Raw genomic sequence first — 12,772 nt, 5'->3', positions numbered from 1 at the left:
AATGGTTCTGACCTTTTCACCTTAAGTAGCAGGTAGTTCTGGGTTGCTTTGGTTTAGGTGTCTTCTATACAGGACAGTATTTTTGCTTGAATAAAGTTCAGTGCACAGACACCTGTGCACTCACCTGCATCTCAATAAAATCAATAGTACATACAGCATTAAACAAGAGGATAAAGCACAACACATGGGATTGGAGGTATAAAATCTAATAAACTCACTGTGAGGTTGAGCTCCCGCTCCTCTATGTACAGGTCCCGCAGACACTCTTATGGCAATGTTGGGGGGGAAGTGATTTCTTCTTCTAAGACAACTGATCTTCTGGGCACAAAAGTCATCCTAATGAGACCACTCAGGTCTGCTGAGCAGTGCCAGCAGACCCAGTGGTGCCTGGGCTCTAGTAAGTTGTCTTATGTCCCTGGATTTTTTTCATCTAAACCCTTCCATCTAACTTGTTCCAATCTTTCCCTCCAAGCTGATCTAGCTTTAGATACTACATGCTGCCTTTCAGTAGCTCTTCTTCCCTCTCATGGGGTTTTTTCCCTTCATCCTGGCTCTTATCCCAAGGAATCGGTGGCTTTTTTTAGATTTTAGCAGGGAAATTAGGCTTGAAAGTTAACTCACTGGACAGCAACTGCAATTATAATAAAACTTTTCCAAGCTCAACTGCAGGATTTTAGTTACATCACGTTACATTTCTTCCTGCCCAATGCCAATACTTTCCTTCATTCCAGGAGGTGAACTGGATACCCATTTACAGCTGTTTTTTCATTTGTCTTCTTTCACTTTCCAGATACACCCATGTCACCACAAAGTGGACAGAAACCCAACCAAGCCCATCGTAAGCCACTTCCCCCTTGCATCTGGGTTTAAACAACTGCTCCCAGGAAAAGTAGCAGAGGTGTCTGCTTTGGCTGGAGTGAGCCTGCCCAGCAGAGCAGAGGTGGCTGAGTTGTGTTGCATGCAGCACCCAGGAACGCCTTGTGCCCACCCAAGTTCTGTTGTGCCATGAAGTTTTCCCACATCAGGTGTGCAAACAGAATGCAACGGCACCTCTCTCTCTCAATGTCAATTTGGTTCAGGTTTCCCTCTCCTTAACCTCTCAGTGAGTCTTTGTTCCTCAGAACCTGTGTAGTTTAAATTGGGTCAAATGCTAACAAGCCTGTCAGGCCCCCCTGCCTTTAAGATCTGCCATAAAAAATCAGACTACATGCCCGTCAAGGTCTTTGTCCTACTTCTGCAAGGAAGCCAATGCTCAGTGCTTCAGAGAGGTGAAAAAAGCCTGCTGTTTAAAGGTTACGTCCCCTCTCCTTGCTGTGACACTGTTGCTTCCCTTTTTATTTTCTTCAGCATTCTTCAATGAACTGGAAATCATGCTGCTGGTGATGGGTTGCTCACTCCTCCACGCAGCTCTACAACTCCCTGTAGAAGATCTTTCATGAGCTGCCAAGACACATCGATTTTTTCCATTGAAAGCCTCTCTTGTTTTGCTCTAGTATCTATGGGGTCATGAGATCCTGTAAGGTGGAAGGAAGGAAAACCACTAAGATGCAATATAAATGTTTGTAATGCTCAGAACATTTTGACTTTTGGCTGACTTTCAGTTGAGCAGTTCACAGTGCTGTCAGCTACTTCACAAGGAGCTGGGTATGATTAGTCATCTCAGAGAAATGGGAGTAAGGAGGGGTTAAGGATAGACTGTAAGACCAAAATTTAAGTTGTGCTGGCACAAAGTGCAGAAAAGCCTATAGCAGAAGTTGGAAAAACAACAACAGCAGAAGATTTTATAGAGAGGTTCATAGAGAAAGCAATTGTCCTTCTCTGAGCTTATACAAGAAGACTACTTAAAACATGGAAAAGGTATTGGCTGCCTTAGGGTCTAAAACCAAATAAACCAGATCACGAGCCATAGGGCATAAAGTGAAGAACATTTCCTCCAGCTCAGTTCATTGTTGCTTAGAAAGAAGATACTGCAGGCACATATTCTAATATTTAATCAAATTATAATACCATTAAAGCAAGTAGCTCATCTTTTATACTGGCCTCATATCTATAAAAATTGAGCTGGAATAAAAGCACGTGGCCTTCCTCTGTCACATTGTGTAATTATTATTCATACAGCAAACTTATAGTTAACAAAGTAAAAGATGACTACTTTCTGGCATCTCAGCCATAGGACCTCTGAAGCTTTGGTGATTCATAATTCAAAGTTTTTAAATCTCTAATTCCCTACTGTAGCCCATTGTGTTTTCTTAATTTTACATACATTCATTGTACAAATGCCCTTGCATTGCAAACACATACAGATGCATTCCACTCCTATCTGCTCCCCAGGAGAATCCTTGGGGGAGAGGTTTCATGAGCCAACTGAAATTATTCAATAGTCTACTACACTTTCTTCCCTCCTCCCTCCTGGGACTGACCCTATGTCCCTGCTGCTTGCTTCACAAACAAGTCTGTAGCCTTGTCTGCCTCTCCTGAGTGCACCCAATGCACCATCAGAAAACAGATCCCAAAACATAGGCAGGGATGGAACTACATTGCTCATTTTCATTCACATCATTGTTGTGCTGCAAACCAGACTTCACAGCATGCAGCTTATCCATCTGCTGAGGAGGTGTCTCCACTTCAGATCTGACCTCATCTGTGGCCTTTCAAACCTCCCTTCAGACTCAATCAGCTTTCTCAACGTCTTGGAAGGGAGAAGTAGCAACAACACCTCAGACAGACAGGGCACACAGACTTTGAACACCACCATAAAATGACTCCTAGGAAATCCTGCTGTTGCCATGTCTGCTTTCTGGAGGTGTGTGTCCTTTGCCACCCTGCCTTTTCCTCTTCATGTGTTCAATGGCACAGTATGGCAAACATCTGTGGTAACTCCTGTCATTTCACTCCACTTCTTCCTGTGATTCTATACCGAGTTTGCAAGATGAACCTCCTTGCTGAGCAACTGATTAGGTGAGGGCTTCCTGCAATCCTCCCCCTCCTCCTGTGAAGTCAGGAGAAGGATCCTGTGCAACCATTACCTTTTGTATGATTCAGTGCCAAGACTGAGGTCAAAGACCATATTTTACTCAGAGTAAGGTACACTTTCTGCTCTTTGGATGTAGAAGACACACATACTGTTCCCACTGCTACTGAGATAAAACCTAATCAGCAAAGTATGGTGCTTGGATAAATCACTAGCATGTCATGCATTAATGGAGGTGTTGTGCTGGGACCATCAAGCTAAAGCACCCACACAGAGATTTGCATCCATCTCTGACAGCATCGTTTGCTGCATGACCTTGGCCAAATTGCTCCTAACCTGACTTTGCAGAAGCACCAGCCACCCTTTTGGAAATCAGGTCAGTGCACTCCCCTGTGCTTCAACTGCCCTCAGGAAAAGAAAGCAAATACTGCCTCTTCTCTGCCTGAACATCTGCCAGGCACAAAGCTCTATTGTTCCCCCAGCCAGCCCGATGGCGTTGCACCAGGAGGCAGATGCACCTCTACACGGGCAGCAGCTCTGACGCCGAGTCCTTCCGGCCCTCGCGTCCCAACACCATCGTCTGCTGACAGATGCCTTTCACACCGGGCCTGGGATGAGGTGAATATTCAGTGAGGACAGCAAACTGCTGCTCTTCTTTCTGAAATAATTTTTGCTGTCTGCTGAAGGTGTTTGTTTCCCTGCCTCTAAACTCCAATTCCTCTGTTTTCAGTGCTCCGGGACCCCAGCACTGAAGTCTGCTTGGGAAAAATCCAAGAAGGTAGAAGAGTCTTGCAATATAACGTACCTGCCTGTGTAAAGCATGTGGAAAGGGCTGTGGCCTTCTTTTTAAAGCACTAGAGCTTCAAAGGCACATCCTAGTGAGCTGCTTGGACCACATGCCCACAGCAATATTGTCTGCAGTGGCAGGGGTTCAGGCACAGCTGTGTCAGTGGTCTGTGCTTCCAGTCAGATGGTCTCTGGCACTGGGAAAGCTTCCAGAGAAGATGTATTCGTGCTGTCACATGTACCTGAGTTATGACATTGTGTTCAAAGCCTACTCACAAATATGGCTTTCCTTTTATCTCAGCTTCCAAAAATCAGGTAGTCCCACGTCTGCCAATACCAGTGGGAGTGTGAACCAACCCCACAATTTTACCATGCACTCTGGACAAAATCTGTCCATGAACAGCAGGTAATCTCTTCCTCAAAATGCCTTTGGCCTCTGTACAAATGTAATTAGAGTCTGATTTCAACTTCCCTTTGAAGCCTTATTCAGTAAGAAGTGCCAGACACCCTGCATCTACATTACAATGCATCCTAGCACACTTGAAAGCCCAAGGGCATGCTAAAGAAATCTAAATCCACCAAATCCATAGCCAATGCAATCAAGGACGGATGAAACATGTTTCCTGCAATGAATATGCACTATGACTTGTTAGGTCATTTAGCAAGGACTGCTGCTTTGCTGCATACTCTGCTCCTCGTATCATTGCAGTGATGTTATATTACGAATCTAGAATCAGTTCTTGCTCATCAAAGTACTAAAGGGTCTGTTTTAATTTCCCTACTAGTAATCTAAACATTTATGTCTGTAGGTTCAGCCATATCTCTCTGTCACTTATTCCTCATGCCCGAAAACAGCACATTGCCTTGAAGTACTTGCTGCTTAAGAGACTTACTACTGACAACAGTGGGACTGTAACCTTCCTGTGTTGGCTGACTGTGCTGTTGCTCTGCTGGAAATCAGCTCTGAACTCACACAGAGGAGCTCACCCAGGACAGAGATCAAAGCAGTTTGCTTCTCCTTGAGGATCGTGTTTCTTAGTGACTTCCTTGCAAAGCAATAGTCACAACTTATTTAAGCCCGGATCCATGCTGAGCAATTCCAGCAGTTCCCATCAAGCACATCCTTTGGGGGGTGGGAGCATTTGACACTGTCTAATGTGGCAATGGGCTATTCCAACACCTCCCTCCAGGCTGAAATTCAGCTATTACTGGGATAACCCAATAAAAAAAAGTATTTTCCCAGCTAAATCAGAGCCACTGGCTTCCTAGCACTCAACACTACCAGGCAGGGATGAAGGCAAGAGATCAGTAGTAGTCTTTAGTGCCAGGCACTGACAGTGTGTCTGGCTGCTCTGACTCTGATGTCAGCCCATGGGTGACAGTGAGGGGAACCAGCCTAGAAACACAGCCTTGGGATAGTCAGGAGGAGGAGGATGGCTTGGTGGAGGTCCATGAATGGGCAGGGCAGGACTGTGGGGAGATAGAGACCAGGCCTGCAGTGACATTGCTGGAGCAGGGACCGGCAGCCCCAGGGGTGCTGAAATACTGTCCTGTGCTGTGGGCAAAGTGTGGGGAGGCCTGGGGGGTAGCCAGGGCCAGTAAGACCCATTAGTGCCCTCAGGGCCCTGATACTCAGCACATACAGCTGAGATGTGCGGATTTCAGCGGTGGAAGTGCTTACTTTCCTGTCTGGAAGATGACAGAGCCTGTCTGCTCTGTTTTTCTTGGGCCATTTATTCAGACTGAGGATTAGTCTACCTCCAGGTACTCCTGGCTCCTCCAACACCAGGTCACAATGCCACAGCTGAGGAGCTATGCTGCAGGGTCACAGTGACACTGCTGCTTCCACTCCAGCTAGATGCAGCCGCTGGCACGAAGCTGGACACCTCAGCTGATAAAACTCAAGAAGTGACATCACACAGTACAAAGTTGGGGGTTCTCAGGCTACCTTTGCCATTGGGAGCCCTGGGGCTGTGACAAGGAGGCATCCAAGCAGCTCTGTGTACAACCTGCCAAGCCCTGCAGGTAGCAGATCCAGCTGGAAGCAAGCCCACTCCCAACAAGCCATTTGGGTGTCACTGCACCATGTCCTCTGCTGCAGTGAAGGAAATTGCAGTTCACTGCCAATGCACCAAGCTTGGAGAAGAAGCTTGAAATACACCCAGACATTATATATGGGCTACTGTCAGCTTAAATTGTTCTGCAAACAAACCCCATAGAATCATTTAAGTTGCAAAAGACCTTCAAAATCATTGACCCCAACTATTCATCTGGGCACATGTGTGTTTGAAACCTATTAATACAAGTGACAGAGTCACCTGTATCCTAAAGGAGAGGTATGCCAACACCCCTTTTTAGAGGATATGCTACATAAGTATGGATGGGAAAGCCCGTGGAACTAACATTTTGTCCGATACCACTGAGAACTGAGGAAAGTTTCAAAGACTGAGTTTTTTCAGCCCCTTGTGACTTTCCCATGCCTCCATGTGCATAAATAACAGCTATTCTGTCCTTGGTCACATTGAATTTCAGTCACTCTGTTCATCATGAGTGGGAGCTGACTGGTGCTGTGGGCAAGTTGTGTTTCTATTCCTTTAGGCATCCTTGTAGTGGTATCACTTGTTTTCTGTGTCCCCTGGACATTAGTGCAAAATAGTAAGAGCAAATTTCCTGACTTAGCATGACCCTGACTCACAAAGAGGTTGCTTGAGGACCCTGAAATCCTCCCAAAACGCAACAGCAAACATCAGCCAAAAGAGGAGGCATATTGTGTCAGATCCTTGGCAAACAGCTTCCTCTAGATGCTCTGGAGAGTAAGCACCACCTGCCTATCTTGTCTGTCTCAGATCTCCATTGTTTCCTCTGTCCCCAGGTCCAAATGTTTGGCAGACTACCATGTCAAAGGTAAAAGGAAGAGTTCTGCTGGTGCCAGCTCTGAACACCAGTGGAAAACTAGAAAATTTGAATTGCAAAACTAACCAGCTGCCAGTGAACTGATGCAGCTCCTTGTAAACTTGATTTGCTTACCTTCTCCCTGGCACCAGTGGCTGTTAGCACGATCCTTAAAATCAGATGACCAGAGGTACTATGGCTTCAGGGTTTGTTTCTGGAGCAAGCCAAAGCAATTGCTCTGCTTAGAGAAAAGAAAATAAATTAGACAGAAGAAGAATTAGTTGAAGAAGAGTTAAGAGGTTTAAACACGGTAGTGAATCCAGCCTACCTGGTAACAAAGAGAGCTAAGCTTAGGAAGCATTGCTTGCATTAGGGCCCCAGCTGGTGGCCATGATCTCATGTTCCAGACTAACTGTTGGCTTAGCTCTGGCATTTGACTTTGTTTCTGCCTGTCTGGGAAAAGTCAAGGATGCATAAATACACTGAAGTCATGGGACTTGCATATTGCCCTTGGTATACCACATATGGAGGGAATGTGGGATAAAGCCACAGGGAAGGCAGATGGGATGAGTTTTACTGACATAGGAAATCAGGAGGGATGAGGACATGGAGAATGTCTTTGTTTCATTCAGGAAAACTTAGGTAGCTACAGGTTATCCAGAGACCAGATGGAGATGCTCCATGGTGCTTAAGCAGCCTCTTTCCCTGGCTGTCCATATTCACTCAGCTTCCATCATCTTCCTCTTTAAGGGCTTTGCAGGAAAACAAAGAAAAAACCCCTAAAACAATGAGAAAAAAAAAATCCCAACCAAATGAATGCTCTGATGCGATTGTTCAGCTCTGTCTACAGTCCTTCCTGTAAATAAATCTTCCCTCACCTTGGGCTAGCTCCAGAGCTGGCCCAGACTTGCAGATACCCAAAAGCTTCCTGCAGACTGCTGTGACCCAGATCCCTGCCCTCCCAGGATAAGACACTGGCATGTTATTAACAGAAAGTTATTACAGATGACCACAGCAGCAACATAACAGTATAAAAATTATGACATGAATAGTTCAGTTTGTGGAAAACCAAAGTGAGCTACAAATAAAGCCCACTGTAAACTGTCCACCACCTCTTTCAGTGTACTACTACAAGTAGTTGTGTCATCAGAAGTGGCTGGGCAAACTGGTGGCTGCTTCCTCTTAGTTGCTGCCTGTGCTGCAATCTTTTTGCTGTGCAAATAAAACTATCAGAGCACCTGATGTTTTTACAGGACACAACTCTGGACACATTCGTTAACAACACATAAGTTCATCAGGCTGGACTGCTTCTGCCTAATTTTTACCCCATGGCAAGGTTCAGTCGTGCTGGATGATTGTCACAAGATATTGCTGTGACCTCAGGAGCTCAAGGATCATTACTGAAGAGATATATGAGAGCCAAAGTCCCACCAGCTCAAGGAGACTTCAATGGTTCAAAAATAGGGCTTGAAAAGACATACTCTGTAGTTTTAACAGCAAAACAAGTGTCCAAACAATACACCAAAGAGAAGCACAAACCATCTGACTGTGCATCTTTCCAGTCTTCATTCATGCTGTAAAAATACTCTCATGTCTGACCATGCATGAACACAAGCAGTCAGCTAAAGCCAAGCATACTTTAATCACACACATGGACAAAAGGCAAAATCAAGAATGAGCTCAGAGATAAGAGTTTCAACATCCCAGTCTCACCATCAAGGCTCTCACAGGGACCTCTCACGGAGAAAAACTGAATCTGCAGTGGCACAAAGGTCAGATTAATACAACTTCTCCTCATTTCCTCACCCCACCTCCACTTTGAAGAACAGTTGCACATCACAAATTCCCCTATCTTGTATCTACCGCTGCTAGAAGGTACTTGATGCCTTCATCTCTGCCTGCTGCTGCTCTTTCCTGCTCGTAATGTAATGCAGCTGCCAAGGCAGTGGGGAAAGATAATCCTATGAAAAGAACATCTAATGCTTTCAGGACACATGACATATAATATGTGATTGTTGTTATGTTAAGATATTATTCTTCAACTGCAAAAGATGTCTTGTTATTCTGAAATTGGATTCCAGCTGAAGGCACAACAGAATAATTGAATTGTCTCTCCCTTACCTAGCCAGAGCTCTCAGCCTCAATTTTACCTTAGCTCCTAGCTAATGCACCAGCTACATTTTGATAATAACTTGCTCCCACAGCCTCTGGGCAACCACAAATTGATCCTGATGTGCAAAAACCCTGACTATTCATACTGAGTTGTTGGGATACTTTTTACAAATCAACAGCGCTCCGAATTAATCCATCTTCCCTTCAGTCCTTTCACTGCAGCAAACTGGAGCAGCTGGCCTTGTCACCTGTACCAGCTGGAAAAGAGAGAATGAACAGCTGGGTGCTGAACCACAGGCTTGCCTTCTTTTGAGTTTAACCTTTGTATCTGTGAGGAATCATGAGCTGAGGGCTTGCTAATGTGCAGGTAGCTCCTCTCTGTCTTCCCCTTCTATCTGTCCTTGTGCAGCTCCATTTCTTTGTTATTAATTGGCTCAAACAAGATTTCCCCTGAGATACAGGCAGTTGTATCATCAGCCAGTAATCCCCTAATTCCCTTGGACACTCAAGAGTCCCTTGTGTGTTACTCTATAACTGTATTTTGCAAGTGTTGCACTCCTCCATGATATGCCAAATCGATGTTATGTTATGATCAAAGACGTCCTTGTCCTCGGAGCGAATTCCAGCACAGTTATGGTAGTTGGTTGCACAGGATACCATAGATTTGAGCAGCAAAAATTCTTGAGATACCACCATCTAAAGCAAAAAGCCTTTGGAAATTAAACTTTTTTTCTCACGGGGGACAGACTTTGCTGAAGTAATCAGCACAAAGCATGTTCTGAAAGTCTAAGTGGTTCCCCTAGACTTTCACAAGAGGGATGGCAGCTATCACTGGTATCAGAGCTTTCTTATGCCATGCTAGAAATCTATACAATCATAACTAATTATTTGTAGTTAAATAAGAAATACTGGATTTCTGGTTTTAACATTCCAGCCAGTGTTAATGGGAAGCAAGGACTTCACCTCTCTTTTTTTCACCTAAGCAATCCCTCATCTGGGAACAGCCAGGGTTTGAAGGTTTGAACTAGAGATCTTTAAGATCCTTTCCAACTCAAACCATTCCATGATTCTATGATTATATCCTTCTTACCTGCCTCAGTGCGATGCTGGTCTGTGTTAGACAGCAGTGACCTCACTGAGGCCCCCATAGCTACTGAGTAAAATCATATATGAGGAGCTTAAAAAAAACAGACCTGAGAATATATTTGTTAAAATAGTAATCAAAGAGGCTGGAGATCCAAGTGAAAAAGCTTTCCTGTTATATTTCTCTGAGAATATTCTCAGGCATAAGATAAAATGTCCAAGGTAGAGGTGTATCTTCATCTGTCAGCATGCTTAAAGCTGGTACTGCATCTTACATGGCATCCTGAGCTGATGTTGATAATGATTTTCCTGTTATATTACCGAGTTTTTTATTCCTTGCATGGTGGTGAATGTCTAGAGGGCACAAACTGTACATTTTATGCACAATTTTAGGTATTATAACTGTTTTCAATGTCTCCCTCCTTGGAGAGGACCAGCAAGAGCTGCTGAAAGACCTTTGAAAATTCAGTTTCCCTAAGGGCTCCAAGAAATAATGCCCTTCCTGAGCTTAAAACACAAAAGTCCACACCTTTATACAATTTGAGGGATCATTTCTAAAAACACCGAGTGTGAGTCCTGCTTCCCAAGACTAAAAGGCATGCAAGTATCCCTGTAGCTTAACATACCTGTGGATTTCAGGCTCCTTCATGTGGCAGGTGGACACCAGCTTCTGTCTGGGTCTCAGACACTGTGCAGCCCAACTTGGAGGGGTCACCTTCTCGTGGGAGACTGCGGATTACCCTCGTTTAAAGAACAGGTCCTGGTTTAGAAGCAGCTTTCCCACCTTGGAGAGCACCTTTTAATTGCAACAAACCAACAGGTCACTAGATGGCCTCGTAACCTCAGAGATTTGGGCAGACCCAGGCCTGGGCTGAGAAATCGCCAAGTTTAAAACCCTGGCATCCTAAGTGCTGCAGAATCATCGCCTCGGGCAATGCACAAGAGCCTTTTCAAAACGCAGCCTGAGAAATTTGAGACGCTTTGTCCCATAGGGAAACTAGAGAAACACACATTTGTCACTCTTGTTGTCAGAAGCTGCTTGTATTTCCTAAATCCTGGTAGATGGGACAGGAGATGGGGCAGAGAGTCAGTGGGAGCTGTTGGAGAGTCACAGGTGTGACTCCTACTGAGTTGTTGTGATACTCCTTGGATGGAGCCAATTAGTCAATGTAACAAAACCGGCTGTTGCAGGAAGGACAGCAAACGGCCAGCGAGCAGGGATCCCAAGAACCACCTCCAGCCCCAGCCTGGCCTTACTGCACCCTCAGGAGGGGCTTGGGCTTGGCTCTGGCACCGAGCCCACCTGGGAGGAAGGTGAGCCCTTGTCTGGGTGGATCCCTCTGTGATGGTCAGCAGCTGGCAATGGGAGGGATGCAGGTGGGTTTGGTTCCTTGTCCAGGCACCAGTGAGTCGCAGCCACTGCCACGTGAAAATCTGGCCACTTTGAGGCCTCAGAGGAAACACCACTGTTTGTAGGCTGTTGGGCCCTTACCTGCCACAGAGCTGTGCCCTCCTGAGGGACAGCAGCAGCATGGTGCTGTAAAGGAAGACCCCTCCCTCCTGTCCACACTGGAGAGGGTCTGGGGTGGAGGGAAGTGAAGGGATCTGTAGAGCAGCAGAAATATGAACGGAACGGATGGAGCACGTGGAAAAGGAACATGCAGAGGGGTAAACAAAAGGTCCAGCTTGTCTGAGTAGCAGAATCGGCACTGGATGCTCTTTCGGTGGCCAGTGCCCGCAGTAGCTGTTGCTGCCTCAGAGAGGCTGGAGAGCTCTGGCTGAGCCACACTGGATTGACAGCGGCCTTGACCTGACGTGCAAAGGGGAAAAGAAACCCACATCATTTTCCCTGCTGTCAAATCCAGACATGTGTTATCACTCCCTTTCCTGAGTGGATTTTTATACACATTTTTAAACACAGAGCTAGTTTGACTCTACAGCTACCTGAAAGGTTGTAGCTGGGTGGGGATTGGTCTCTTTTCCCCCAAGTCAGCAAGTCAAGAGGGCATGGTCTTAAGTTGTGCCAGGGGAGGTTTAGGTTAGATATTAGAATTTCTTTACAGAGAGGGTAATCAGCAATTGGAATGGGCTGCCCAGGGAAGTTGTGGATTCTCCGTCCCTGGAGCTTTTTAAGAAGAGACTGGATGTGGCACTTAGCGCCATGGTCTAGCAACCGCAGCGGTAGTGGATCAAGGGTTGGACTTGATGATCTCGGAGGTCCCTTCCAACCCACCTGATTCTATGATTCACACTAGCGCAAGCCTTTCAGAAAGGCGTTCTAAACGAAGCAGGAGCGCAGCAAGCGCACGGCGCCGACCGGGCAGCAGAGTGGGTTCAGAGCGGGGCAGGCGCTGCAGGACGGGAAGGAGAACCACCGCCGGGCACCAGCGGAGCCCTCGAGGGCGACGCTGCCGCTTTAAGGGCGGGCGGGAGCGGGGCCCTCCCCGGCCCGGCCCCGGGGGCGGTGGCGGAGCGGCGGCGGCAGCAGGTACGTGTGGGCCGGTGCTGCCGGCGCCGGGCCCGCCCCGCTGGGGGCGGTGCGGCCCAGCACGGACGGGCTCGGCGGAGGTCCCGGCCTTCCCACCGCTCCAGCCGGGAGCTGCCCGTGCCCCCCGCAGAGGGGAGCCCGGCACGGGGGGTGCGGGGATGGCGGCGGGGCGGCCCCGGTTTGCCCCCCTCGCTGAACCGGGCGGCCTTCGGCCCCGGGTAGGTCTGGCTTACCCCCGTGGGAAGGGGGTGGGAGTGTCGGTGCGGTTGGGCTTTGGAAGGCACTTGCTGCCTTGGGAAAAAAAAAAAAAAGCTTAAATTGCATAATAATTGGTGTTTGGTTTTGGTTTTTGTATGTGTGTTTGTTTTTTGGTTTGTTTGTTGGGGTTTTTTTCGAAGGTGGGGTTTTTCTCGTAGGTTTCGCTCGGTTTTGTCCCCTTT

At 46.8% G+C, this 12,772-nt stretch overlaps 1 protein-coding gene across 1 annotated transcript in view; it reads left to right on the top strand.

Annotated features, from left to right (window-relative positions):
* The first annotated feature begins 12,425 nt into the window (after window positions 1–12,425).
* The window catches only part of ETFBKMT (electron transfer flavoprotein beta subunit lysine methyltransferase), a 10,762-nt gene continuing 10,415 nt past the window's right edge, over window positions 12,426–12,772 (top strand). Inside the window, exon 1 of the mRNA XM_017804742.1 lies at window positions 12,426–12,550. The gene's annotated coding sequence lies outside the window, so the exon portion shown is untranslated. The remainder of the gene's footprint in view (window positions 12,551–12,772) is intronic.

This window comes from Lepidothrix coronata, unplaced genomic scaffold, assembly GCF_001604755.1.
Source record: "Lepidothrix coronata isolate B3197 unplaced genomic scaffold, Lepidothrix_coronata-1.0 Scaffold10, whole genome shotgun sequence".
Lineage (NCBI taxonomy): Eukaryota > Metazoa > Chordata > Aves > Passeriformes > Pipridae > Lepidothrix > Lepidothrix coronata.
This window is presented reverse-complemented; position numbering and strand designations above follow the sequence as displayed.